Source organism: Podarcis tiliguerta, assembly GCF_965153285.1.
Source record: "Podarcis tiliguerta genome assembly, chromosome: Z".
Lineage (NCBI taxonomy): Eukaryota > Metazoa > Chordata > Lepidosauria > Squamata > Lacertidae > Podarcis > Podarcis tiliguerta.
The window spans coordinates 46355954-46382571 of NC_139553.1; the positions used below are offsets into that span (position 1 = coordinate 46355954).

At 50.3% G+C, this 26618-nt stretch overlaps 1 protein-coding gene across 6 annotated transcripts in view; it reads right to left on the bottom strand.

The window, feature by feature from the left end:
* NLGN3 (neuroligin 3) overlaps window positions 1-26606 on the bottom strand; it is a 64365-nt gene extending 37759 nt beyond the window's left edge. For 3 of the 6 annotated variants that reach the window (XM_083422454.1, XM_083422456.1, XM_083422453.1), the window contains exon 1: window positions 26410-26595. The gene's annotated coding sequence lies outside the window, so the exon portion shown is untranslated. Of the gene's footprint in view, window positions 1-26409 lie in introns of all 6 variants that reach the window. The other 3 variants (XM_083422455.1, XM_083422452.1, XM_083422457.1) reach the window with 2 other exon arrangements.
* Window positions 26607-26618: the final 12 nt, after the last annotated feature.

Here is a 26618-nt window from a genome sequence, read left to right on the forward strand (position 1 = left end):
TCACTTCTGAGTAGAAAGGTTTGGAATTACCCTCTAAGATTCTTTTTAAAAAGATTCTCAGTTCCTCAATGAAGGAACAGTAGTATTAACACCCCACTCAAATACCTTTCATAAAAAAAACTCCACCTTTCCATTTCCATCATTATCTGGCTGCATGCTTTAGGCTTTGAATAGTTCTTAAACCAATCTATCTGTTTAACAAATATGCCACTTTCTCAGAAGTAAGTTGCACAGAATTCAGTGGCACTTCGTTTTTCATAGGCAGGTATGGGGCAGCAGAGCAGAGATCAATGAAGACATTTTCAAGCTTGGCAGATCAGATCTCAACAATAGAACTGAGATCGCTAACAATGTTTTTTGTGATGGGCTGAGAGGTACCTCTAATGCAGGGGTCCCCAAACTAAGGCCCGCGGGCTGGATAAGGCCTGCAGGACTTGTTTATCCGGCCCGCAGCGACCCTCACCGCCTGCTGCTGCCGCCCGCTCTTACCGGTGCTGCACTGCACGGCTGCCCACTTCCGGGTCGGAGGAGCACCGGAAATAGCTTGTGCTCCTCCGACCCGGAAGTGCGCCGGAAATAGCATGTGCACGTGCATATAGGCATGCGCTCCCCCACCCTCCGGCCCACTCCGTGATCGGAGCTGGAGACACCAGCCCGAGACGCGGTAGGTTTGCTGACCCCTGCTCTAATGCAAACTGCATTTTGGAACTATCCCAGCGGCATGACAAAAAAACCACGAGCGTTAGCTGAGCACAGACAAGAAACAAGCCCCATCCCCAGCTGGGAATCACAAGTGGGGAGAGGTGCTGTTGCACAGAGGTCCTGCTTTCACACCTCCCATTAGGACATTTGATTGGCCACTGTGAGAACAGGATGAGGGACTACTAGACAAGTCCTCTTTGGCTGTGATGCAACAGGGCCCTTGTTACCTTCTTATGCAGTCACGAAGGCCTAAAAACTTTCCCTGCTGACTCTCCTTAAGACAATTTCAGTAGTCTAATTCAGCATCTCTCATGGCTCGGTGGTCTCAGCTCACACATAACACTAAGTTATGGCTCCTTAAACCTTGGTTTTGTACTATGTGTGGACACTGCCCAGTGGCCTAACCATGGTTTGTTTACTGCCAACAGACATGACCTGAAGCTGTGGCTTGTTGTTTGCTTATGAACCTTGCTCTGCTTTAACTATGCCCTTCCTTTAACCATGGTTTGTTTGGTGCACCACCCCAGATGCTCACCAAGCTACAAAGTTCACAAGGTAAGAGTGGCCAGAAAACAAAACAAACTCTAGGGAAACAAGCCATGGTTTGTTTGACCATCTAGTTTCTTAAAGAAGCCAGGCCTTAGTTTTATGAGCAAACCAGGGGTAGTTTCCAACGGTGCTCAGAACAGACCCATTTAAAACAAGTTTTTAGTGTTTGATGTTGTATTGTGTTTTTATCATTTTTGGGGGGAGCCACCCAGGGTAGCTGGGACAACCCAGTCAAATGGGCGGCATATAAATAATAAGCTGTTATTACTATTGTAATGCATGTAAGTTAGTCATGTCCATTAATCTAAACAAGTTTACAGTGGTACCTCGGGTTACATACGCTTCAGGTTACATACAGCTCAGGTTACAGACTCCGCTAATCCAGAAATAGTACCTCGGGTTAAGAACTTTGCTTCAGGGTGAGAACAGAAATCACGTGGCAGCAGCGGGAGGCCCCATTAGCTAAAGTGGTGCTTCAGGTTAAGAACAGTTTCAGGTTAAGAATGGACCTCCAGAATGAATTAAGTTCTTAACCTGAGGTACCACTGTATTCTGAGTAGAACTTGCACTGGATACAACCCCAGGGCACTGCTTCTTATTCTGCCTGAGAGTCTATTGCTTTTATTTAAAAATATGTATAGATCACTGTTATGATCAGAATACTTTCAAGGCAACCTGCACACAAATAAAAATGCAACTTTTAAACAGTGATAAAAGAAAATGCAATACAAAACTTTCAAAACAATCATAACACTGATATAACCAGGAACAGCACGTACATATCTAGCATGGAAACAAAAGACACTTTTAGCAAATCCGTCAAGCAAAAGGAGTACAGTAAAGCAAAGGGAATAACACTTGTGAGAACAAGTGGCTATTCAAGGCCATTCTGAAATCCTGAAATGTGGCAACTTTACGCAGGTCAGCTAGAAGCGAATTCCAGAGCTGTGGGGTCAAAAAGCCTTCCTATTCCTCTCTGTAAAATGCTTTGAGAGAGACTTGACCTGAAAAGCAACAAGCAATTAACTGGAGTCAATCAATCAATGAACGAATGACCCAGGGGCAAGAGAGATGTATTCTGTACATGCTCATATGCCTTCAGCATAACTCTGTAAGTTTCAGGGCTAATCCTGCCAGCTGAGTTTAAGCCACTGTTGAAAGTTTTGCACTAGGCAGAGTTTGCAATGTGTTTGCATGGTTCACAATGTGATGCATGGTTCGCGCCAATGAAACTGAATCCATGAGGACTCAAAAGGAAAGCACCGAGGGCTGGAGGGGTCTGACACAACCACAGCTCAGAGCCCCCACAAAAGCAGCTCCTGGTGGGTTCCTACATATCTTATTACCTTGCCTCTAAGTTTTGCACATGGAGGGGTCTCTCCCTAACCCACTGTTCTGATCATTATTCCCCTGGATCATTTTTACCAAACAAACAGCTTTAGTTACAGGTAGGTAGCTGTGTTGGTCTGCCGTATTCGAAACAAACAAACAAAAAAATTCCTTCCAGTAGCACACTTCTTCATGAAAGCTCATACCAATAACAAACTTAGTTGGTCTCTATGGTGCTACTGGAAGGATTTTCTTTTGTTTTTGTTTAAATGGCTTTAGTGTTCCACAAGGCTAAAGCAATTTAAGCACTTGACTGGCTTCACTCAGGTGTCTGAAGGTACAATTAGCATCCTTAACTTCACCTTGGAACCAGCCCAGTACCTCCTTGCTCACCTCCCCCATCACTCATTAAATGAGGTTTTTGGCCTGTGTCCTTAGTAAGTCCAAATCTCAGATGCAAACATTATGTTCTTCCGCCTTATATTTTAGATAAAAGCTTCGCCATGCCAGGATTTTTTATTTTTTTATTTTTTTTAAAGATCTCTGAATCTGGCAGTGTGAGATGTGTTCCTGTGAGACTTTGTGCTTTACAGAGATGCCAGCCAGGACATGCAAAGCAGATCAAGTGACACATCTTAAAGCTTATTAAGTTATATATTTTGGAGCTTGGGCAGGAAATCATCCATCAGTCTACATCAGACAGTGGCTCACCAGTCCAGAAAATGGAAACTTGGTGCGTAGTTTCTTTAGTTTGTAGGAAGAAACTGTTCAAAGGAGTCACTAAAAAGAAAAAAAAGGGCTTCTGATAGGATAGGTATTTTCACTCTGCGCGAACTTTATCCAACTTACATCTTCTTGAGTTGGAATTTTATAGATGGGAAGGGGCTGGGATTTTAAAACCTCTTAAAAACGAACACTGGCCTACCTGCAGTACTGCAGTTGTAAGGCATGCCAAGGTAATCCACATGACGTGCACTTGGGGAAAGCACCATATATTGATAGCCAGAGTAGCATAGTGGTGAGGTGCTGGGATAGAAACCTAAGAACCTAGTAAGAGCCTGCTGGGTCAGGCCAGTGGCCCATTTAGTCCAGCGTCCTGTTCTCACAGTCGGTGACCAGATGCCTGTGGGAAACCTGCAAACAGGATTCGAGCTCAAGAGCCGCTCTCCCCTCCTGTGGTTTCCAGCAGCTGATATTCAGAAGCATTACTGCCTCCCGCTATGAAGGCACAGCCTGGCCATCATGGCTAGCAGCCATTGAAAGCCCTCTACCTCCATGAATGTGTCTAATTCTCTATTAAAGCCACCTAGGCTGGTGGCCATAGCTATGCACCACACAAAGAATCCTTTCTTTTATCCACCCTGAATCTTTCAACATTGGATGTCCCCAACTCCTGTCATTATCCTCTAAACTAAAAAGTTCCAAACACTGCAACCTTCGTTTGTAAGAGAGCTGCTCCACCCCCTTGATAATTACGCTTACTGTTTTCTGAAGCTTGGGAAAGCAGAGAAATCCTTGCTCAACTATGAAGCTGACTAGCTGGCCTTGGGCCAGCTGTTATATCTCAGCCTAACCTACTTCACAGGGTTGTTGTGAGGGTAAAATGGAAATCGGGTGGGTGGGAGAAACATTTATGCCACCTTAAACTCCCTGGCATAAAGACGGATAGAAATGCTGTAATAAAAGAAATCAACAAATAGACAAATAAACATGAATATTATTACTGATGACGATGGCAATGGACCATGTTCTAGGCCCTGCCATGGGCCCTCATTATCTGCCAGCTCAACCCCTCCTCTCTGGGAGGCACCTGGCTCTGAGATGGGCACAACCATCCCTCTCAATACCAGGGAAGCAGTGGAACCAGGTCAGTGTGACAACTTCAAGAACAATTACAACAGAAAGTAAACACACCTGCCTTTGACAGCCCTGGCGATAAGGGGGAGGGGAAATTCATTGATCTGGGAAGACATGGGGTGGTGCAGAGTTTGGATGGGTTGGGCAGGGAGATGCCAGCGAGACAACCAGTCTGCTTAGACCGGCAATGCCAGACCTCACCTACAATCACCCCGAAGCATCTCAGCATCATGCAATGAGCCGCAAGGCAGGTTTCCCCTCACCCCAGACAAGAGCTGCCTTCTGCAAGGAAGCAGGCAAAGGGAAAGAAGCAAGTGCAGGTTGCAGAGAAGGGAAGCAGAGAAATCAGGAAGTTGGGAGAACCCTGATGAAAATGGAAACAGACTCAAAAATTGCTAAAGTTTGATTTCTTGTCCAGCAGAAAAGAAACTATTCCGGTGAACACTGACTGGTTTTCGCTGTTGGGGTTAAAGTCCACAAATTATAGTGGGGGGGGGGGGGTTCCCATTTAAATTGTGCATCCTTAGCATTGAACTAAGTGGCCTTTGCATAGAAAGGAATGGTGTGGAATTAATTACGTCATTCATTACATTAAATGCACAGCTTACATAAATAATTAGGTGAATTACATTAAATAGCAGGCAATGAGATGGATAACGTCGTATTTGGCAGGCACCAAACTGCAGTGGAACAAAACAGTGATGGTTGTGAATGGAAATAGCTGCTGCCTTATATCCCTACGGAAAAATACATGTGGAGAAGTCCACCATCTCTCCTTTGGTGAGGCCGTACGAGGACGAGGTGAAAGGGCCAAGCCAAACTGCTTAAATTGCGCCCTATGTAGCAGGTGGGGACCACTGCGGACCAAACCACGTGAGGCTTCACCACCACCACTGCTAGAACAATAATACCATTGTACAAATCTGTGGTGCAAGCCGCACCTGGGATACTGTTCACAGTTCTGGATGCCTCATCTCAAAAGCAGTAAGGTAGAGCTGGAAATGATTCAGAAAAGGGCAGCCAAAATAATCAGCAGGATGGAGCAACTCCCCTATGAGAAAAGATAATAACATTTGAGGCTTTTTTGTTTAGAGAAAAGCAGAGTGAAAGGAGACAGGACAGACGGGCTTATAATTATGTATGTTGCAGAGAAAGTGGATTGGGATAAGATTTTTTTCCTTTTCTCTGTCTCCTAATATGAGGGACATCAAGTGAAGCGGGATGTTGGAAGGTTAAAGAAAGAGTCCTTTTTTCACCCAGCAAATAGTTCAAACAACGGCATTCGTTCACAAAGGACATAGTGATGTCCACCTACTTGGATGGCGTTAAGCAGTAGACAATTTCATGCAGGACAAGGCTATCAGTGGCTCCTAGCAACGATGGCTTTGCTCTGCCACTGCAGTTGGAGACAATTCTTCTGAATGCCGCAGGACGGAAGAATGCTCCTGCGCTTTGGTGCTATGCCCCATTGTGCCCAGTAGCCATTTGAGAGCCCTTCATGTGTCACATAATTAAACTGTGGAACTCGCCGCTACAGGAAGCAGTGAAAGCGGCCAGCCTTTAAAAGGGGATTTAGATAAATTAATGGAGGCGGCCATGACTATAGTAGCTATGCTCTGCCTCCACTGTTGGAGGTGTTATGCCTCTGAATCCCTGCTTATGGGAACTGCAGGTTGAGAGAGGGCTGTTGCGCTCGGATTTCCCAAAAGAGGCCCCCCTGGTTGGGCCCTGTGAGAACAGGGTATTGGGCTGGATGACCCACTGGCCTGACTCAGCAGGCTCTTCCTATGTTCTTGTGAGGGTGCTGAGACACAGGAGACGATGGGAGGAAGGCATTAATTTCCTTGAATCCGGCAGATGATTCTTTGGGGAGGGCTCAAAAGGGCTCCGCCAAGCCGCTTCTGAATTACTGGAGCATGAGAAAGCGGCCTGCCGGCTGCAGAGGCAGCTCTGGGCAAGTGGCGCTTGCTCACATCTAGAGCGGCTCCATTGAAAGCAGCAAATGTGGGGTAGCGGAGTGGCCGCGGTAGGGGCGGGGAAGCAGACCTGAGGAGCTTGCGTTGCAACGGAGCCAGGACTGGGCCAGGACAAAACCCAGGGAAGCATGCTCGGTGCTGAGCACCACCATGCCATTGGTGAGAACAGGGTCAGCCAGAGAGGCGAGGAGTGCTTCCAGGCAGAGGGCTGCAGCTGGCCAGGTGGCAGCCCTGCCGACCCTGGTTCAGCATGGTCCAAACAAACCATCCAAATGCTCTATCTCCATTGTGCACAAGCCGGCAGGAGAGATGCCTCCCAGGGGCCTCCCTCTCTTCCTCTTGTTCAGTGCCTGCATGTGCTCAGAGGCCACAGCCTACAAAGGAGGTGGGGGGGACATCTTCTTCCAGCCCCAGAGGCCACATTCCATTGTGGGCAGCCTTTCAGGGTAGGAACCATGGATTACACCCTTCCCTATGCATGGGAGGCTACACTGCAGCCACATGCAAAATCCAGAGGTTTCCACATCAACACACCCCTCTCCCCATCTGTCCAGGCATGGCCTTCAGAGATGCCCAGAGCCTGGCAGTGTGGCTACAGAAGCACCAGTTGCCTAGGCCAGTGGTTCTCAAGCTGTTTCCTCAGGACCATGATTTCTGAATAAAAACTTTCTCGGGCCACATTGATTTTTTAATTGGTAAGAAATACATTGGAAAAACAAAAAAGGAGCAATTCCGATCAGGGCTCAATTTATACAACACAGAACACAACTACTTTATTATATGATCACGGAGCATCAGAAAGTATAAGAACAAAGCAGGTTACCTAAGAACATGAACTGCTCCCAAAATATAACTATAAACGAGCCTCTTACGTATGTACCTTAAGTATGTAGACAAACTCAGTGAGAGGTGTGAACTTGCTTTTGCCGGGTGATCTCATTTATACGAGGTCTAATTTGAGACAGTCAAGCTCTCGTCTCCTCATCAACACAAAGGAGCCTTTCTCTTTTCTGATCATTCACATGTTCGCAACAAAATGTTGTGGAGAACTGTAGAAGAATAGACAATGCCATTCTCCAGCACTCTGAATGGTGACACCGGATCACAACCAGGATTGTCCACAGTATCTCTTGATGCTCTCATTTTGGGGGGAAATTAAACTCTATCCATATTCTGAAAATAAAAATATTTTCATACTATACTACACTGAAATGTTTAAACGTTTATTTGATTGTCCTAGAATCTTCCTGCCACGTTTGCCATCCTCTCCTGCTGCGCCCTTTGAGAACCACTGGCCTAGGAAACTGCCCAGCAGGAAACCCCAGTAAGACAGGGCAAGAACTGGGAACAAAGGAAATCTGCCTAATACTAGGCTGAACTATTCATCCAGCTAGCCCAGGACTGTCTGCTCCCCAGGTCCTCAGGCAAAGAAGCAGGGTCTTCTCTGGTGCCGGCTGCCTGGAGGTGCAGGGGGGTTGAACCTGGGGCCTTCTGCACCCAAAGCAGGTGATCTCAGTGGTGGCTGGTGACCATAGGGACTGGGGAAAAGCAGGGAGGCCACCTGTAGGGGGAGCTGGAGACAAGGGCAGCCAGAGCCAAATGGTTCTCGTTTTATCCTTATCCACAGTGCTCCTCCCTGCTGAGTTCTGCAAGGGCAGCACGGGGACCAAGGAGGAGGAAGTGGGCAGGAAGAAAGAAAGTGAGCTTGAAGGAATCAAGAGGGAGGTTGGTGAGGCAGTGCTCCGTTTGTCCTAATGGAACAGCTTCCATTGGGTGTGCTGCCCCCAGAGCTATGGTTCCCTCTCCTAGGAAGTTTGCAACACTGAGCCCCAAAACTATTGTTACCATATTGGCACAAATATAAGCCACCCCCAAATATAAGCTGTGCCTTTAAAACTGGGGGGGGGGGGGGGAGAGAGAGAGAAAAAATGCCCAAATATAAGCCAGTCACTTCCTTGCTGCTTCTGGCTGCATACTAGGTGGGGGGGAGCGGAGCTGTGTTGTTGGCGGTCTTTCCCCTTCCTCACTCTCCCCCTTCCTGGCCTCGGGGGAGAGGATGGGGGACTACATACGGGGCAGGCACCGATTTGCTGCGCTCCTGGCACTGTTTGCCCCATGCTACTGGCTGCACACTGTAAGATCACGAATATAAGCCACACTTTAACTTTTCAAGGTCGAAATTTGGCAAAAATTGAGGCTTATATTCAGGCCAATACGGTACAAGGTGACATCTCCACAAGCCAACCTGTTCCAGAGGAGTCTGGTGCAGCAAAATGGCATGTCAGGTTTGCAACTCATTGCTCCTGCCTGTCTCCCACTTGCTCTTCTGTGAGTGCTGCCTGCAGGAACACAGCCACCTTCTTCCAGTCACAATGGAAGAGGGGAAATCTTGGCTGCACACACGCCACACATTTAAAACATGTACTCCCACCCCCAAGTATCCTGGGGACTGTAGCTTGCTAAGGGAGCTGGGAACTATAGCTCTATGAGGGATAAGCTACAGTTCCTAGGAGTCTCTGGAGGGACATGCTTTAAACACATGGTTGGCATGCAGCCCTGGTGTCACCCTGCAAAGTGAGGGCAATGCTATTTCCCACCTTCCACCCGTGAAAATGGTAGCAAGTGCTGGAAAATTCACAGGTTCCAGCAGCAGCAGCAGCAGCTGGTAAATAGATGGGCTGTTCAAAATGGCGCAAGGGCAGGGGAATTGACTTGTGGCGTATCTGCCCACAATGACGCCATGAGTGCTGTCCAATAGGTGCCAAGGCAGCCAGTCCCCAGGGCAAAAGGTTCTTTCCCGGCAACTACATTTAGCAGTCTTGAGTGCTCAGGAGAAAGGGGGAGATGGTTTCCTGACAATGGGACATCTAGGTGGATTAGGGACAGCAGTGCAGTCTGCTTTGAAGGGAGAAACCACAGTGTCTGTGAAAGCCCCAATAATGTGCCATTGTCTGGTATATCGCTATCATTACTGTCGCCCCCATTGTAAGAAGGAGCTGTTTAGTCTGGCCTTCTGATGGATGCTTTTTAAGAGCAGCTACAACCCCCCCCCCCAAAGGATGTTCCTTTTTCAATGCTGTCATTCCTTAGGTATTTCAGAAAGCCAAAGGCTTTTCCAAACTAATGAATAGCTTTGCACATCTTTCCATCAGGATAACAGTCCATTTATTTATATTGTGGCTGCATGTAGCCCAAGGTGTTACCACCTCAAAAAACCCACTCCTGTCCCTAATCTCAGCTGGAGGAGTAGCTCCTGGTGAAGAGGCACCAAGCTCTAAAGAAAGGCACAAATTATCAGTGTCCACCTTAATTTCCTTGCTTAAGCAGACTCCCTACTTAACCTCAAGACACAAGCCCCAGCCTACCACTTCTCTGTTGCTGAGCAAAGCAGCCATTTGGTGCCCTCAGTTAAGATGGCCACCATTTCTTCACAGCCATTGGAGAGCACCCTAGAAGCACTGGATCTCAGCCTTTGTGAAGGCAGTAGGCAAGGAATTGCCCTGAAGGGACATGGCTGAAACTGCAGTTCCACAGAAAGCATGTTTGGTCTTTGTTTTAAGACTGCCCGCCTACACAACAAATACACTGTTTTAACTGTGGCACACATCCTACCTTTAAGCACATGGCTTCTTCCAAAGAACCTTGAGGGCTGTAGTTTGTTGAGCATGCTGGAAATTGTAGTTCCATTGGGGGGGGTTAAACTACAGTTCCCAATATTATCTGGGGGAAGCCACATGCTTTAAATACATGAGCTGCACAGTGTCTAATGCCTGGGTCAGAAAACCAGCTATGGTAACAATGACAAACAAGCAGTTATGACCAAAAACAAACAAACAAACAAAACAAACCACACACCCCAAATCCCACAGCCCTCTGGGAACAGTTAGCTTACTGATGGCCAAGTAATAGTGCCTGTGTCCAATGGGGTGGGGGCTGTTCATACAACCAAGAGTCATACACTTTGATCTTCAAGGGTTATCCTAAGATGGTAGTATCTGACAGCTCCAGAATTTTTTGTCCCCATTTATCGCTTGTTTTTACATATTTATATTCTGCTTTTAAGGAGGGGGGGGGGTGTAGTTTCACAACAAGGCAGCTTGCAAAACAGCTAAAAATGATCACAACAAAAAAAAGCAACAACAAAACAAGTCAGCCTGCCACAATAAAAATCCTAAAAGGCTTTCCTGACTAAAGCCTCTTGGGTTACCCCCAGCCCTCCTGTTCTGTTGCAGAGCTGTGAGCCTCCCCATTGAAGAAACCAGTCCTCCTTCTGCTTCCGCTTGTCTCAAGAAGAATTGCTCTCGAAAGGAATCTGGATAATATGGAAGAGTGAGGCTCTGCCCCCCAGAAAATGCCAGCAACCTTTCTGGCATCCTGAATTCTGGTGCCAGTTCTGGCGTTGATGCCAGGCTGAAATGATCCAGAGGCTTCTTACAGACTGCTTATCCAGGAGGCCGACACGGGAACCCCTTTCTGCCAGAATCCCTTCCTGGATCCCTTCAGCCTTGGATCCTTTACCAGACTAAGCCCTTGCCTCTATCCCCACTTCCCCATGGATTAAAAACAAGCAAACACAAAACCCCATCCTGGCTTCAGCAGAGCAGCATCCCCTCTGGTCTTCCACAGTTCTCTGTAGCAGGATGGCAGAGAATCCTACCTTTGTCTCCAAAAGCCTTGGCGCCTGCTACATATGGAGCAGCTGCTCATGGGCCACAGTGCCAGCCCTGCCAGGAAGAACCCTGGGCTGAGCAGCAGCAGCAGCTACCCCTTCTCTCTTGGGCTGCTGGCATCCCCAGCGACCAGGAATTTCCGACCCTCAGAAATTGCTATTTATTTAATCTGCTAGTCACCTAACAGCTCGGTCGGTAGAGCATGAGGCTCTTAATCTCAGGGTTGTGGGTTCGAGCCCCACCTTGCACATAGGATTCCTGCACTGTAGGGGGTTGGACTAGATGACCGCTTGTGGTCCCTTCCAACTCTACAATTCTAAGATTCTATGAAAAACACAGGGGGGTGTGCATCTACTTTGGTGTGTGTTCTACTTTGAGTAGGACTTTGCTGGGTACAACCCATGCATTATTATTTTTTGTAAGAAGGACAAGTGTCAAAATTTAAGCAATCGAATCAATGCATAAAACACTAAGTTCTGCTGGGTCAGCAAATTAGGGTGAGGAATGGGACATAGTAGCAACTAGAGTGGCAACAACATCAAGGTTTTCTCATTGAGCAGAGTTTTTAGCAAACAGGACTGGGTTTTTTTAAGCTATTAACTTGCAGTCCAAAGTGTTACAGTCTGTTCTACTAAATGTGGGAAATTCTCTCTCTCTCTCTCTCTCTCTCTCTCTCTCTCTCTCTCTCTCTCACACACACACACACACACACACACACAGTCAGGTAGGAAACAGTTTTATATTTTCCCAGAACTGACCACTCTCTTTGAACCAAGATGACCCTCTGCTTTCCAACATTCAAAACCCCTGACTACCTATCTAAATATTTACCCAGGAATACTCAAGTGAAGCAGAAGGTCCTTCTCCCAACAGAATGAGGAAGCTGACAACTCCCTGGAACTCAGATTTTCAACCAAGAGTCCAGCCCTCAAGATACTACAGATTACTTAGATAAGTAAGAAAGACAGGGAAGAACCTCAGCAACCCTCTCTGTAAGATTTCCAGGAATTACCCCAAAGGTTAAGGCCAGGGGTGGGGAAACTCTGGCTCCCTAGATGCTGGACTACAACTCCCATGTGCCATCATCGCTGATCACTGGCCATGCTGGCTGCAAGGACCTATGGGATTTGGAGTCTAAAAGCATCTGGAGAAGCCCAATAGCTTCCCCATCCCAAGTCTCAACCTTTGGGGTCATCCCTGAAAACCTTACAGGGAGGGTCTCTCCCTACCTGTTGGGTATTTTATTACAATCAAAAAGATATAAATCTCATGAAATAAGTAAATGCTGCTTGAGTTAGACCTTCAGTGTAAAGCAAGGCCCATCTTAGCAAGTCAAACCATGAGGGAATCTTACTTGAATGGCCCACGACTATCAACCGACGCCTAAGGACATGTTGAACACTGGCTCTGCTCCAAGGCACAAGCAAACCTGGCCTTGAACCCTTCTCACAAACAGAGGTGAAGTGGCCCAGGGTCTTGGGGAGACGTGGATCTGTTCCTATTTCTGCGCCATCTCCGGGCCCCTACAGCTGTCCAATCAGCATGAAAGTGGAGCCTTTGTAGCTGCTGCAAAGAAGCCTTCACACCCAGAGTGAGAGGAGGCAAGTCAGACACTGAGGATTGGCTCCCGGGGTCATTCCAGGGGAGGCATGTGGCAAGAGCCCTGAGGAGGAATCATTCTGTGCGCTCCAAAGCTGAGGAACACTTCAGTTTCAAGAGTGTGGTGTGCAAGTGCTGTTGCTCATGATGGAACTTCAAGGAAAACACAAGTTAAGGCACTCTGAAAGAAGACACTTGAGCACTTCAAACCATTTGCCCATTGCTGTGCACTAGCTCTAGCAAAAAGGTAGTGCGGAAAAATCTGCCCTGATCACTGCAATGCACCCCTAATTATTATCATTGTATAATTATAAGATTATTGCATAATCTTGGGTTGTTGTATAATCTTAGATTATAGAGGGCATGGCTGTGGCTACCATGAAGGGGGCCTTCACTTCTGAATTTGCCACAAGCAGCCTGTACCACTTTAGACCCACGTGATGGATTGCTCCTCCACAGAGAACAAGAAAAGCACACCCACTGCAGAATTAGGTGTCAGGAAGGGACCCATATATAGCCTTTCCCCCAACATGCTACTTCTGTTATCTGCATGGGCTTTCTTTGTTTAAGGAAGACATTAAGGTTATGGTGTGAGCCTCTGCTTGCAGTCTGAAGTGGCAAAGGCCAGAGACATGTTCTGCAAGTTTGAGAACAGTGATAAGAAAGTTCACCCTCCTTCCTCACACAGCAATGGGCAGGAGGGGTCCCTTCAGTGCCACCCGGTCCTGTCTCAGCAGAAAACAGAAGACAGAAGAGAATAGAAGCATGGGAGACCTACCTGGATATTCTCTGTCGCCTATTCAGCCCCTGGTCAAGTTAGGAAAGCAAAGCTACTGCTTTATTCCATTAGGAATACTTTGCAATGCAAGGTGAAGACTAACAAAATAAGAGGAGCTATACATTGCACACAGTAGATCTCAGTGGCATTTCCAGGTAGGAACAGAAAAGACTCGAAGCCCTGGGGAGCCACTGCCAACCAATGTAGGCAATATTGGGTGGGGTGGAGCCATGGTCTGACTTGGTGTAAGGCAGCTTCCAATGTCAAAGACATTTGCCTAGAGGAACGATCATAGCTCCGTGACAGAACATCTGCTTTGCATGCAGAATGTTCCAGGTTCAATCCCCAATGGCATCTGCAGGTTGGCCTGGGAGACTCTGAAACCCTGGAGAGGAACTACCAGTCAGTGCAAACAGTGCCAAGCTTGATGGAACAATGGGTCTGGTTCACTATCAGGTAGCTTCCTTTGCTCCCGAGAGATCCCCAAAGATCTCACCAACAAATAAAGAACAATAAAAGCTAAACGGCCTATGTGTGATTAGGAGAGGAGAATGGCAACTTTCGAGCCCTGGTGGCCAGAGAGGACCACTCCACCTTCTCAGATGCGGGAGACTAACGTGGTCAGATGTGGGGATGGTGAAAGGAAACCAAGAGCTTCATCCTCGTGTTCAGATTAGTCACTGCAGCCATTGGGGAAGTGGCAGGGAACCCCCAGCCTCAGCAGGACACTCGTGGTGCAAAGAGGCATGAAGGGATCCTGACCGTCTTAGCGGAAGGAAAGACCCACAGCAGCAGCAAGCTTCCCCTTCACCTCCTCCCAAAGGCTTCCCAGAGGTTCCTGCGGCAGCTGCTGCTCCTCCAGCATGACGTAAGGCTCCCCGGGGGAGGCAGGCAGCGAGGCTGCATTTAGCATGCAGCCAGCAACCTGCCCAGACTTGGTGTAAAAGCCCAGGGAAAGAGGCCTGTTCTTCACTAGCCACAGGTTGCCTACAAACTGAATTTCACACTTGTGCACCCTTGAACAAAGCCCAGGTTGGCTGGAAGGAAGGTGGTGGAGGTGGCTGAATCAGGCTTTCCTGAGCGGTGCTGGCCTGCATACTCACTGGAGGCCCAGCTTTTCTGCCACCTGCGGTACCCCTTCCTCTGAACCACAAGCACGCCTTGGCTGACCCGCTACTGGGGAGAGAAAGAACTGGCTGAGTCGCAGGTCTGTTTTAGGGAAGGCTGCAGAAAAACCCACCTCACATGCAGAAGGTCCCAGGTTCAATCCCCGATGACATCTCCACTTAGGGTCAGGAATGTCCCCCTGGCCTGAAAGCCCCAAGAGCTGCTGTCAGTCAGCAGAGATCACTCACTAATCTACAAGTGGAGGGTAGTAGGCACGGCTTGGTCTGAGGTGGGTCGCAGCAGCAGCAGCATTTTCACCATGTAAATATATGGTAAAGTATTGAGAAATGCCCCCCCCCATGCAAGTTTGTGTTAAAAGTGGGTTCAAGAAGGTTGAAGGCTACTTGCATAGGCAATGCAGAGCTAGATGGACCAATGGGTATATTCCCATGCTCCCAATTGAATCAGCTCTTCATTCAGAACCATGAGGACTGGAATCTTACTTTCTTTTTAGGTGACGGGCCATAGCTCAGTGGCAGAGCACCTGCTCCACACCCAGAAGGTCCCAGGCTCAGCTCAATCTGTGATGGCATCTCCCGACAGAGCTGGAAAAGCCCCCTGCCCAAAACTCTTTCCCTCTCCCTCACACGGTGGTGCCTCCTCCCTCCCTCCTCCTGGCTTTCCCCCGCCCTGCCTAGAGGAGGAAGGGGGCTGGGCTTTGTTGGTGCCAGCAGCAGCAGCAGTGCTCCAGTGGCCGCCATTTTAAGCAGCCCCTCTCCAGAGCCCTTTCGCACACCGCTCATTGTCCTGCCGCGACTGCCAGCCCCTGCCGCTCACAAGACACAGGAAAGCAGCCACCGGGGCTTGTGGTGTTCTTGCATCATTTCCCCCCTTCAAAATATAATCCGGCCCCCCACAAGGTCTGAGAGACAGTGGACCGGCCCTCTACTGAAAAAGTTTGCTGACCCCTGGATAAAAGGGCCTTGGGCCAGGACACCTGCTTTGCCTGCCGAAGGTCCTAAGCTCAATCTTCAGCATCTCCAGGTAGGGCTAGGAAAGACTTGAGAGCTGCTGCCAGCCAGTGTAAACAGTACAGAGATAGATAGACCAATGGCCAGAAGCAGTATAAGGCAGCTTCCCATTCTCTTCCTCCCATGTTTGAACAAACTATAGTTTGTTGAGCTGTTAGGCAAGGTTAAAACCATTCTCTGCCTCCAGAGTAGAACCAGAAACCACTGCTGAGGGAAGGTGCTCAGTGGCAGAGCATCTGCTTGGCGTGTTTCATGTCTGAGGTCCAATCCCTGGCATCTCCAGGTAGAGTTGGGAATGTCCCCTGCCTAAAACCCTGGAGAGGCACTGCCAGTCAGTGTAGGCAGTGTTGAGCCAATGGTCTGACTCAGGAGAAGCCAGGCTCCTAAATTCCAGAGTCTTTCTGTGTAGAGTCTGAGACCAGACATGCCTTATTCCAAGCCCACATCGCACTTTAATAGGAAGCAGTTCACACTTTCAGCTGAGACTCATTAAGAGAAGCAGGGAGACTGTCTGGACCAGCCTTGAGCCATCAGCCAGCGGATGATAAGCATCAGCTTAGCACACCAACATGTGGATAGGACTCAGTGTCCTGATATGCCAAAGGAAGTCAGGCAACTGGCACAGAATCTGTATTCTTGGGGAAACTCGGCTTAAATCTCTCCCTCCAGCAAAAAAAAAAAAAAAAGGGGGGGGGGAGGTTTCTGGCTTTACATCTGCGAAGCTGCAGATAATGCTGCCCAGTGGCCAATCTGCCTGGTGGCTTCCATCGCTCACTAGCCTCTTTCCTTCCAGCCTCTGTGCCACTCTTGGCCATGAAATCCCAACTCCTGCCAAGGCTCAAATCCTGGTGTCAGAGTCAAGCATGAGAGAAGGGAGAGCTAATGCAAAATGCATGAGTCAACGGATTAGTACGCGAACACGGTATTTCTTTTCACAAGGTGCCAAGCGAATCATCCCCGTGCAGAACACAAGCTGGTCACTGAGTACATCTAAGTCCCTTTCCACCTCTCTCTCCCCAGCAAGCAGCCAGCCCACCTGGGGCAGCCACCTGTGCAGATCAGGTGTGGGGACCCTATGGCCCACGAGGTTGAACTGTTGAACTGCAACACCCATCACCCATCCCTGGCCACAGGCCATGCTTGCTGAGGCTGATGGGAGTTGTAGTTCAGCCAAAGGCTTTCCACACCTGGAGGCAGACGCTGATTTAGGTGGCAGCAAACATACTCTGCGTTTCAGTGGCACTTTTCTGCATGTTTCACACACAATGAATCCTAGAGTTGGAAGGCACCACAAGGGCCATCAAGTCCATCCCCCTGCAATGCAGGAATCCTTTTGCCCAATGTGGGGCTCAAACCCACAACACTGAGATTATGTTCTACTGACTGAGCTATCCAACACCGGTTGCTCTCAGTAATCTTTACAACAACCACATAGGGCAGGCAAGCAGCAGCATCCCTACATTGTGGACTGGAGGGCAGAGCTAAGAGGAGAGTACTTTGCCTCCCCAAATCTGGGACCCTCCAGATGTTTTGGACAATATTGCTGGTACTGATCAAGAGTGCTTATTCCAAAACACATCTGGAGGACAGCAAGGTGGGGATAGATAAACTTTTTTTTTTTTTTGCTAAAGTTAGGATCTAAAAATTGTCAGCTCATTTGTATACCTCCACAAATTCCTAATAGGATGTATCCTAATTGTAAACTGTTTAGAGAAGAAATCTTGTGTAAAAAGTGGGGTATAAAATAAAGAGGAAAAACCGTTTTTTTGAACTGTGAATAGACCTTCCATCTGAGCAAGTCATTATAAGATCCCTGTAACATCAAACATGTGGTGCCTGATTTTAGCTCACTTTCCTCTTCTCTCCTCATCCCGTTTTTCCTTTTGTGTCAAGTCTTTTTTACACTGCAAGCCTGATAGCGTGCTCCGTGTCATTTTACTGCTTTGCAAGCCACTGTGTGAGCTTTTCCAGCTGAATGCTCTGAATGAATGAATGAATGAACGAGGGAAGGAATGCTCTCAGCCACTGCAGTTACATCAGTTCACCTGTGGTGGCTGTTAGTCTGGGCTTATTACCCAGACTCTGTAATCTGAGTGCATGAGTGAAACCACTGGCCCAGCTGACTTGCTGCTGGACACTCCGGCCAGCAGAAACCACACACCCCTGCCCCACCCAGCAAAGTCTCAAGCAAAAAAGAGGCACTTCCAGGTCTGCTTTAACTGGAGAGGCATGTCCTCCACCACTGAGCAATGGACCATCCCTGAGAAAACACCTTTACAATAGCACATCACCACAATAATCCCCACTTTTTGGACCATTTGCAGTGGTGCACAACCATCTCTGCATGTGGCAACTGTGACCATGAGGAGCACCTTAAAGCAACCTCTACATCACACCTGCAAAGCCCTTGCTTCTCTGAGGCAGAGAAATAAGCTACAATCTTTAGCTGAAGACTCTTTGGGTGCATCCTGGGCAGGGCCCTGAGCAGCCACCAGGATCGGTCAATATATGACAAGAGCTTGCGGCTCCTAAGGGGGAGGGGCTCAGTGGCAGAGCACCTACTTTGCATGCAGAAGGTCCCTGATTCGATCCGCAATGGCATCTCCAGGTAGAGCCGGGAGACAACCCTGCTTGGAACGCTGGAGAGCGGCTGGCAGTCAGTGTAGACAATACAGAGCTAGGCAGACCAATTGTCTGATTCAACACAAGGCAGGTTCCTGTCTCTCCAAGCCCTACCTGCGGATGCCAGGAATAGAGCCCGGGACCATCTGGAAATGCTTCCTCCTCCCCTTCCTGTCCGCCTGAAACCCTGCCTGTCAGCATAGGCCATCCTGGACCAAGAGTCTCACTCACCATAAGATGACATCCACAGAGAGTGCTGCTTGTTTATCCGACCAAGGTGGGCCTTTCCTTCTCTGACCAACGAAGCCACAGGCTGCATATTCCAAGACATTTTGGTGGCAGCTTGGTTGGCCTAAGGCATTGCCCTAACCCTGAACTTTGGAATCTTCCTTATGGGCCAGAGTTGTCCTCCTGCGGTTGATCGGTTTACCATCTAGCCTGAGGAACAGTTCTGAAGAACTCGGAAGTTGGCACACTATTTTGTGATGCTGCGGTTGTCCTAAAAAAAGGGGGATATTGCTCTGATAGCAAGAGAGTGGTGCAGAGAATAGGCTTTTCTGTTGGAATTGGTCTGGCACCATGCACGTCCTTCTGCTGCAGCTTCCGTCCACCCAGATACCCTGGCCCCAAATGCAGACTCCTTCCTACAGCTCTACTAAGGTTCCAAACCTGCTACTGCAGCTGGGAGGAGAAACTTCAAATGATACAACACTCAGGAGAAGAAGGCTCTTTGAAGTCATGTGGGGTATCACCTGCTGCAGACAGCAGAGAACAATGTATGGGAGGGAATCTCTGGCCAAGGGGCCAAAGGGCTCTCTATCAGGTCCTTGGGGCCTTCTCAAAGGTGCACCTCCCACTTGTCCACAGACCCCATGCCTCCCTGGGCCTGTTCTGTATGATTCTTGAGAGCTTTCCCCTGGCCAGAGATGTGCCCTTGAAGTCTGTTCACACCGCTTAGTTGCCTGGGTGGAAGACAGGTGTGTGCAGTGCTAGGAACCAGCCAGGTGCCGGGTGATTTTGCGACTGACATGGGTCCACTTGTGACCATGTGGAGCTCTCTGGATGCCAGACTGGCGACTGGGGGAAGGATCTGAAATATTTTCCTTCAAGCTTGAATTTATTTTGTTCCGAATTGTTTAATTTGATACTTTAATGTGTTGCGAACCACTTTGAGATCTGCTCTTTAAAATATAAAGCACTATAGAAATGAAATTTATCATAATAATAAACTCCAGGGGGGGAGGTGCCTAGACATTCCATTGTATGGCCGAGGTTTAAGGTGCCGTTTAGCGATTGAATTATAAACCAGAGTTTCTGAGATTGTGTGTGTGAGAGAGAGAGGGGGGGTGGTGTGTGTAGAAACTTGCCTACTGCACACAATGCTCTACCCGCTTTTGCCTCTGGCCCTGCCCACCGCTGGCATGTGGCCCCTGGAAGGTTGAGGCGAAGGGAACGCGGCCCTCAGGCCAATAGGGAGAATGGTAGGGAAGAGGACGTCAACACTCCAACTGCCTCTGAACATATATAGACTGAGTCAGACTGAGGAAGGACTAATAGGAGGAGCGCAGAGAACACCTTCATCTTCCCCACCTGAAACAAAACATGTCTCTCCGCAGCAGGCGCTGTGACTCTCCAACAGTTTGACTTCACCCACAAAGGCACACTCCTCCATCATCTCCTGAGCTAGACAACTTAAGCCTTAGACTGAGCAGAGCCATGACCAAATCCCCAGACGGACCCAGGTTACCTTGGGTCAGCTAGTCTCACTCAGCCTAACCTTCCTTATTGCATCGTTGTGAGGAGCAAAGGGGGCTGGGTGAATCATATAGGCTCCCTTGAGCTATTATAGACATGTTATAAATAATGCGGGTGGCACTGGGGTCTAAACCACAGAGCCTAGGACTTGCCGATCAGAAGGACGGCGGTTCGAATCCCCGCGACTGGGTGAGCTCCTGTTGCTCAGTCCTTGCTCCTGCCAACCTAGCAGTTTGAAAGCATGTCAAAGTGCAAGTAGATAAAGCGGTACCACTCCGGCGGGAAGATAAACGGTATTTCCGTGCACTGCTCTGGTTTGCCAGAAGTGGCTTAGTCATGCTGGCCACATGACCCGGAAGCTGTACGCCAATAAAGCGAGATGAGCGCCACAACCCCAGAGTTGTCCGCAACTGAACCTAATGGTCAGGGGTCCCTTTACCTTTAATAAATAAGAGCAAAGATTTTGGGACCACAGGACCCATGGTAAATGGAGGCAGCACCTCCTAAAACCATACCTGGCAGGGAATGTCAATAAAGATGCACACAAACACATACAAATAAACTTTGGGTTTGTTTTGTTTTAACCCCAGAATCTGCTCTCAGGTCCTTTTCGTGGTAGTATTCCTACTGCTGCCGATTTATCCTTTTTTGGAGGAAGTGAGAGAAAACAGGACATTCCAGTTAAGCAAGTAAGACAACAAAAGTCACTGGCCAATAAAAAATACTAACCAACCTGCCCCACTATAGTAGTCATTTGTGGCTTTCCCACAGCTTCAATGAGAAAGGGAGAGGACGAACTCTTTCCACACTTCCAAAAGGTTCTCAGATCGGGCACTAGAGAGGATCCTTCATTGCCTGTGGCTCAGAGGCAGAGCACCCGCTTTGCATGCAGAATGTCGCATCTTCAGGTAGGGATGGGAATGTCTTCCACTTGAAATGCCATAGAGTCGCTGCCGGTCAGTGTTGACAATACTGGGGTAGGTGGACCGATGGTCTGACTCAGGATAAGATAACTTCCTATATACAGTGGTACCTCAGGTTAAGTACTTAATTCATTCCGGAGGTCCGTTCTTAACCTGAAACTGTTCTTAACCTGAAGCACCACTTTAGCTAATGGGGCCTCCTGCTGCTGCTGCGCCATTGGAGCATGATTTTTGTTCTCATCCTGAAGCAAAGTTCTTAACCCGAGGTACTATTTCTGGATTAGCGGAGTCTGTAACCTGAAGCGTATGTAACCTGAGGTACCACTGTATAGCTCAGTCAGTAGAGAATAGAATCTTGGAATTGTAGACGGGGAAGGGACCCTGAGGCCATGGTGGAGGAAGCCACTTGGGTGCCTGGGGTGGGGCGCCCAGGGGGCCATGGTGGAGGAAGCCACTTGGGTGCCCGGGGTGGGGCGAGCTGCCCATAGGGGTGGGGGCAGGGCCGGATTTAGGTTTGATGAGGCCCTAAGCTACTGAAGGTAATGAGGCCCTTTATATGTCCAGCTGTCCTTATTGCTTTTTTGTGTTGAATATATGCTATATGGTCATTGATGGACCTAATAGGTATCTAAAGCCCTTTGCACATAACAAAATATGTATTTTATCAAAGTAATTGAACTGAAATACAATTAAGAAGTATATTAATGGTGAAATTCTTTTTAATTTTTTGGGGGGGCCCAGGAGAGTGGGACCCTAAGCTATAGCTTGTTTAGCTTATACATAAATCTGGCACTGGGCGGGGTGAGCCACCCATAGGGGTGGGGCGCACTGCGGGGCCTCCGAAGTCTCAGCCGCCCTACAGCTGGAGGGAGGCAGCAGGCGGACCATTTGGGCAGCACAGAGCCTGCACGCGCCCAAACCACCGCATCTCTCCCAGGAGAGACACGTGGTTCGGGCGCGCTACAGGCCCCGCGGTGAGTGCTGCCCAGCATTTTGTCACCCCCCTAAGTGGTGACACCTGGGGTGGCCCACACCCAGCACACACCCCTTCATCCACCCCTGCCCTGAGGATCTAGTCCAGGGGTCAGCAATTTTTTTTAGCTGCGGGCTGGTCCACTGTCCCTCAGACCTTGTGGTGGGCAGAAGAAGCAGCATGGGGGGGGGGACTGGAAGAAGAGGCGAGGGGGGCAAGTACTCCTCCGCACCCCCAACTGCTGCACAAACTTTCCCAGGGGCTGCCACCACCAGCGCTGCTGTTGCTTCTTGTTGGGTAAGCAGAGCGAGCTTGTCCGCTCTGCTCTCTGGCCACAGGAGCACCAGGGTGGTGGCGGAGGGACAATGAGCGGCGCTAAAGGGCTGGCTCCGGAGAGGGGCTCCTTAAAATGGCACTCAGCCAGCTCAGCCCAGCCTCCTTCCTCCTCTAGGCAGGGCGGGGAGAAGCCAGGAGGAGGGAGGGAGGAGGCGCTGCCATGGGGGGAATGGAATGGTGCGGGGTGCCGCATCCCAAACAAACAGAATCCCCACGCTGATCCATGGACAGTCCGTGGGCCAGATCCTGAAGGCAATTGGGCCTGATCCGGTCCGCGGACCTTAGTTTGCCGACCCCTGGTCTAGTCCAACCTCCTGCAGTGGGAGGAGGGTCAGGGTCGTGTGTTCATGGGTTGTACTAGAGCAGGGCTGTCCAATAGGTGGATCGCAATCTACTGGTTGATCAGGGGGTGTCAACAACTCTGGCTTCCTAAAAAAAGCTCAAGAGCTCTGACAATGGGTAGATCACTGCCAGTTTTTTAATACTGTGAGTAGATCGCAGACTCTTGGAAGTTGCACACCCTTGGACTAGAGGATGCTTGTACAGTCATACCTCGGGTTACAGACGCTTCAGGTTGCGGTTTTTTTGGGTGGCGGACTGCCGAAACCCGGAAGTACCGGAACGGGTTATTTCCAGGTTTCGGCAGTCGCACATGCACAGAAGACCAAATCGCAACCCGTGCGCGCACAGACATGCCGCTGGGGGTTGCGGACATGCATCCCGCATGGATCACGTTCGCAACCCGAGCGTCCACTGTACAGTCATACCTCGGGTTACAGACGCTTCTTGTGCGTTTTCGGGTTGCGCGCCACGCCAAACCCAGAAGTATCAGAACGGATTACTTCCAGGTTTCGGCGCTTGCGCATGTGCAAAAACACTAAATTGTGCTTTACGCATGCACAGAAGTGCCTAATTGTGCGTGCGCAGATGGGGTGGTGCGGGTTGCGTGGATCACGTTCACAACCCGAGCGTCCACTGTAGTCCCTTCCAACTCTACAATTCTAGGATTCTATGATTTATAGGCTTATCCCGAGAGCATGGCTTGAGTTCAGGCAGTCTCCAATCCAAGATTAACCACTGTTTGCCGGGGCCTGATTCAGACCCTTTTCCACTGACCAGTTGCCTTTTGACTCTCACAGTAACCTCTGTGCGAGTCTGGCCACTTACCTCCATGGACAGATCCTTGGACGAGGGCTATGAAGCCCTAGGCTTAGCACATGCAGTTACTGCTCAAGGATTTGGGCTACCAATCCTTGAACCACATCCAGTTCTCAGCAGATCATCTGTGCTTCTGAACAACACCAGCACAATGCAAACATTGCGACTGGCCTGATCCAGTACAGGAGGCAGCTTATTATAGCAGGAACCATGGGGGAGGGGGTTTATGGCAGAAATCTTCTGGGGTGACTGCAATGCCCCCTGCCATCAGCAAAGCCTTGTGGCAACAGGGTGTGCATGAGGGCAACCGTGTCCCTTTCATCCACACATGTGAACTAGACATAAGTTCACTTCCATGGAGCAGGGAGTCAGGCTGCAGCCGGAGAATCTCTTTAATCTCCTTCCCAGAGCCTGCTATGCTGATGGTCAAGAGTAGAGACACACACAATCTTCCTGATTGCAGCCCTTTCCCTTCGCTCCAGTTGCATTAGAAAAATGAAAAGGAATTTTGTTCGGAACAAGGAAAAGGAATTGCAAAATTGGAACACCCTCAAAAAAGGGTGTAAATTTTGTACACACACACACACACCTACCTCAGGGCTCCATCGAACTCTACAATTCTATGATTCTATGATCTGTGAGGTACCCTGGACCTAAGTTTTTGGATAACTCAGTTGGTTAGAGCATGGTGCTGATACCACCAAGGTTGCAGATTCGATCCCCATATCGGACAACTGCATATTCCGGCATTTGCAGGGGGTTGGACTAGATGATCCACAGGGTCCCTTCTAGCTCTACAGTTCTATGATTCTGTGCCATTCTCATAGCTTGCAACTAGAAACGCCAGTGGGAAGCCTGCATAAAGGACCTAAGAGCTAAGAATAATTCTTTCTGCTTGTGATTCCCAGCAAGCAGAATTAAATGGTGTGAAGTGGGAGCAGAACAGGACCATTCTGGCCAGTAGTCTTCTGGTCCCCTGTGGCCATCACTCCCCCTCCCCCCCAGTATCCTGGCAGAGAGGCAGCTGGGAGGCTTCAGCAAGTCCTAGTTCACTGGTGATGCCCACACAGCTGTAAGACAGAGTGGCAGGAGCCCCCTTGTCCAGCCAGCCTTCCTCCATCCTTGCTTCAAGAGAGTCTCAGCAAGAAGCTCTACCCAAGCGGAATGAGCCCTTTTCTGACAAACACGTGGAGGGTCAAATCGAAGTTACTAGTCCCTTGGGAGGAGAGAGACACCGACCTAATTCTACAGCACGCTGAAGCATATCTTAACACACACCACAGTGTGCTGGCAAGCATGAAGCCAAGGGTAACTGCTACAGCTAGTCCTATCTGGTCTTCCCTTCAGTTTCATTCCTGAGAAAGGGTCAACCTCCAGGTCTCCAGCGCTGAAATCTGGAGGAGACTGGAACAGCCAGTCGGAGGGGCTGCAAAGTTTCCTGCCCTCTGCTAGAGGGAGGGAGTTGTGTAACCATGGGAACTAGGCCAGAAGGAGGGCCAATCAGGTGCCCTCCAGGTGTTTTGAACTACAGCTTGCAGCCGCCCCAGCCAGCATGCCCTGGGTGGCACAGGAGGGCACCAGGCTGCAAAAGGATGATGGGCAGAGTCGGGCTCACATGGCTCAGGTGCCAGGAGGAGATGCCCCTGCTGGAGCCCGTCCCTCTTTCTCTACAGAAGCCCAACACTGCAGGCTTCCCTTCTGCCACTCCTTCTCTCCTCACCCACCAGGCGAGGGGAGGGTGTGCTCGTCTGCACCAACACACGCACAAACGGAGGCAGGGGTACCTAAGTAGCTCAACCAGGATGGGACCGGGAAGGCTCCCAAAGGCAGCCAAGAGGGAGCACAGGAGAAAGGCACTCTCTGCACATGCTCACGGGCCCCTGGCTCCCTTGCGCGCCACTGCAGGGGGAGGCTTCTGCGTGCCAAAGGAGTGCCTGGACCAACCTTGGTACGGATGCACAATCCAATGGCCACACTCCCGTAGGGACATCACCAATGCTGCTCTTGCCTCCACAGGGAAAGGCAACTACATACTCCCCAACCTTCCGGAGATTTGGGGGAGGAGGGCCGAGCAGGCCGCCGCTCCCTGAGGGCCCTGTCTGCCAGCTTTGGGCCCCGAGTTCCCACCCTCACCCCCATTAGTCTGCCCGCTTGCCCCGAGGCCCTCCGTACCCCAGGATCGAGGCCAAAGGGCCGGAAAGCGGCGTCCTAGCAGGCCTGGGCCGCCGCGGCAGCAGGAGGGGTGACGAGGCCTGCTGTCGGGGCTCCCCAAGGAGAAGGGGGGGAGGGCGCGCGACGGGGACGCGCAGGGGAGGCTGTGCACCCTCGTGGGCAGGCCCTCCAGCCATAATTATGGCGGATTGGGGCCACCCCACGCGCCAAGCTCCCCCTCCCCCGCAAGCACAAACCTCGATGCCGGCCACCCACCCAAACCCCTTCCTCGGCAACAAGGGGCGGGGAGTGAGGGAACGAGCGCCCGGTCACGCGCCCCCAAGGCACAGACACACCGACAACCATCGCCGGTTATAGAAATTTCGGGAGGGGGGGTGGGGAGGGTGCGCGGAGAGGTGATGGAGACGCGCGCCTGGACCGACAGTTGGATGGACGGGATGGCTCCTGTCCGGGGAAAACCGCCCCCACCCGTGTTTCTACCTCTTATGCCTTAAAAAAAAAAGGGGGGGGAGGCTCTCCTCTATGCCATCCTCCTCCGCACCGTCTCCATGGCAACGCCACAGAGACCGGTCACAGCAGCAGCAACCCCCCCCCCTCGCTCCTCCGCCACCCCCGCACTTGCTCCCATCCTCCACCCAGACCGACGGACATCGCCCCTGAAATGGAGACGGGAATCGGGGAGAGCGCTCGAAGCTGCCGCTGCAGCTGGAGGGAAGGATTGCGAGGGGGGATTCCCGCTGTCTGCAACCCACCCGGCGGCGCTGGGCGGGTGAGGGGGTGGGGGGGAAGCCTTCGCTCTGCCTGTCGGTCCTCCTGCCGTCCGTCCGTCGGTCGGTCCATCTCCCTCCCTCCCTCCTTGCTCGGCCACTCACCCGACGCGCTCCTGCTGCGCTGGGCTGGGGCGAGGAGAAGGAGGCGGTAGCGCGGGGTACCCCGCGGCGGCAGCCATGCCGGGCTAGTCCAGTCCGAGCCGTGGCGAGCGGTGGTGGCTTGGCGGCGGCGCGGGAGGAGGGGCGGCTAGGCGGGCGCGGGAGGGCTCCTGCAACGGCCGCCGTCAGCGCCGCCGAAGTCCCCGCCCCGC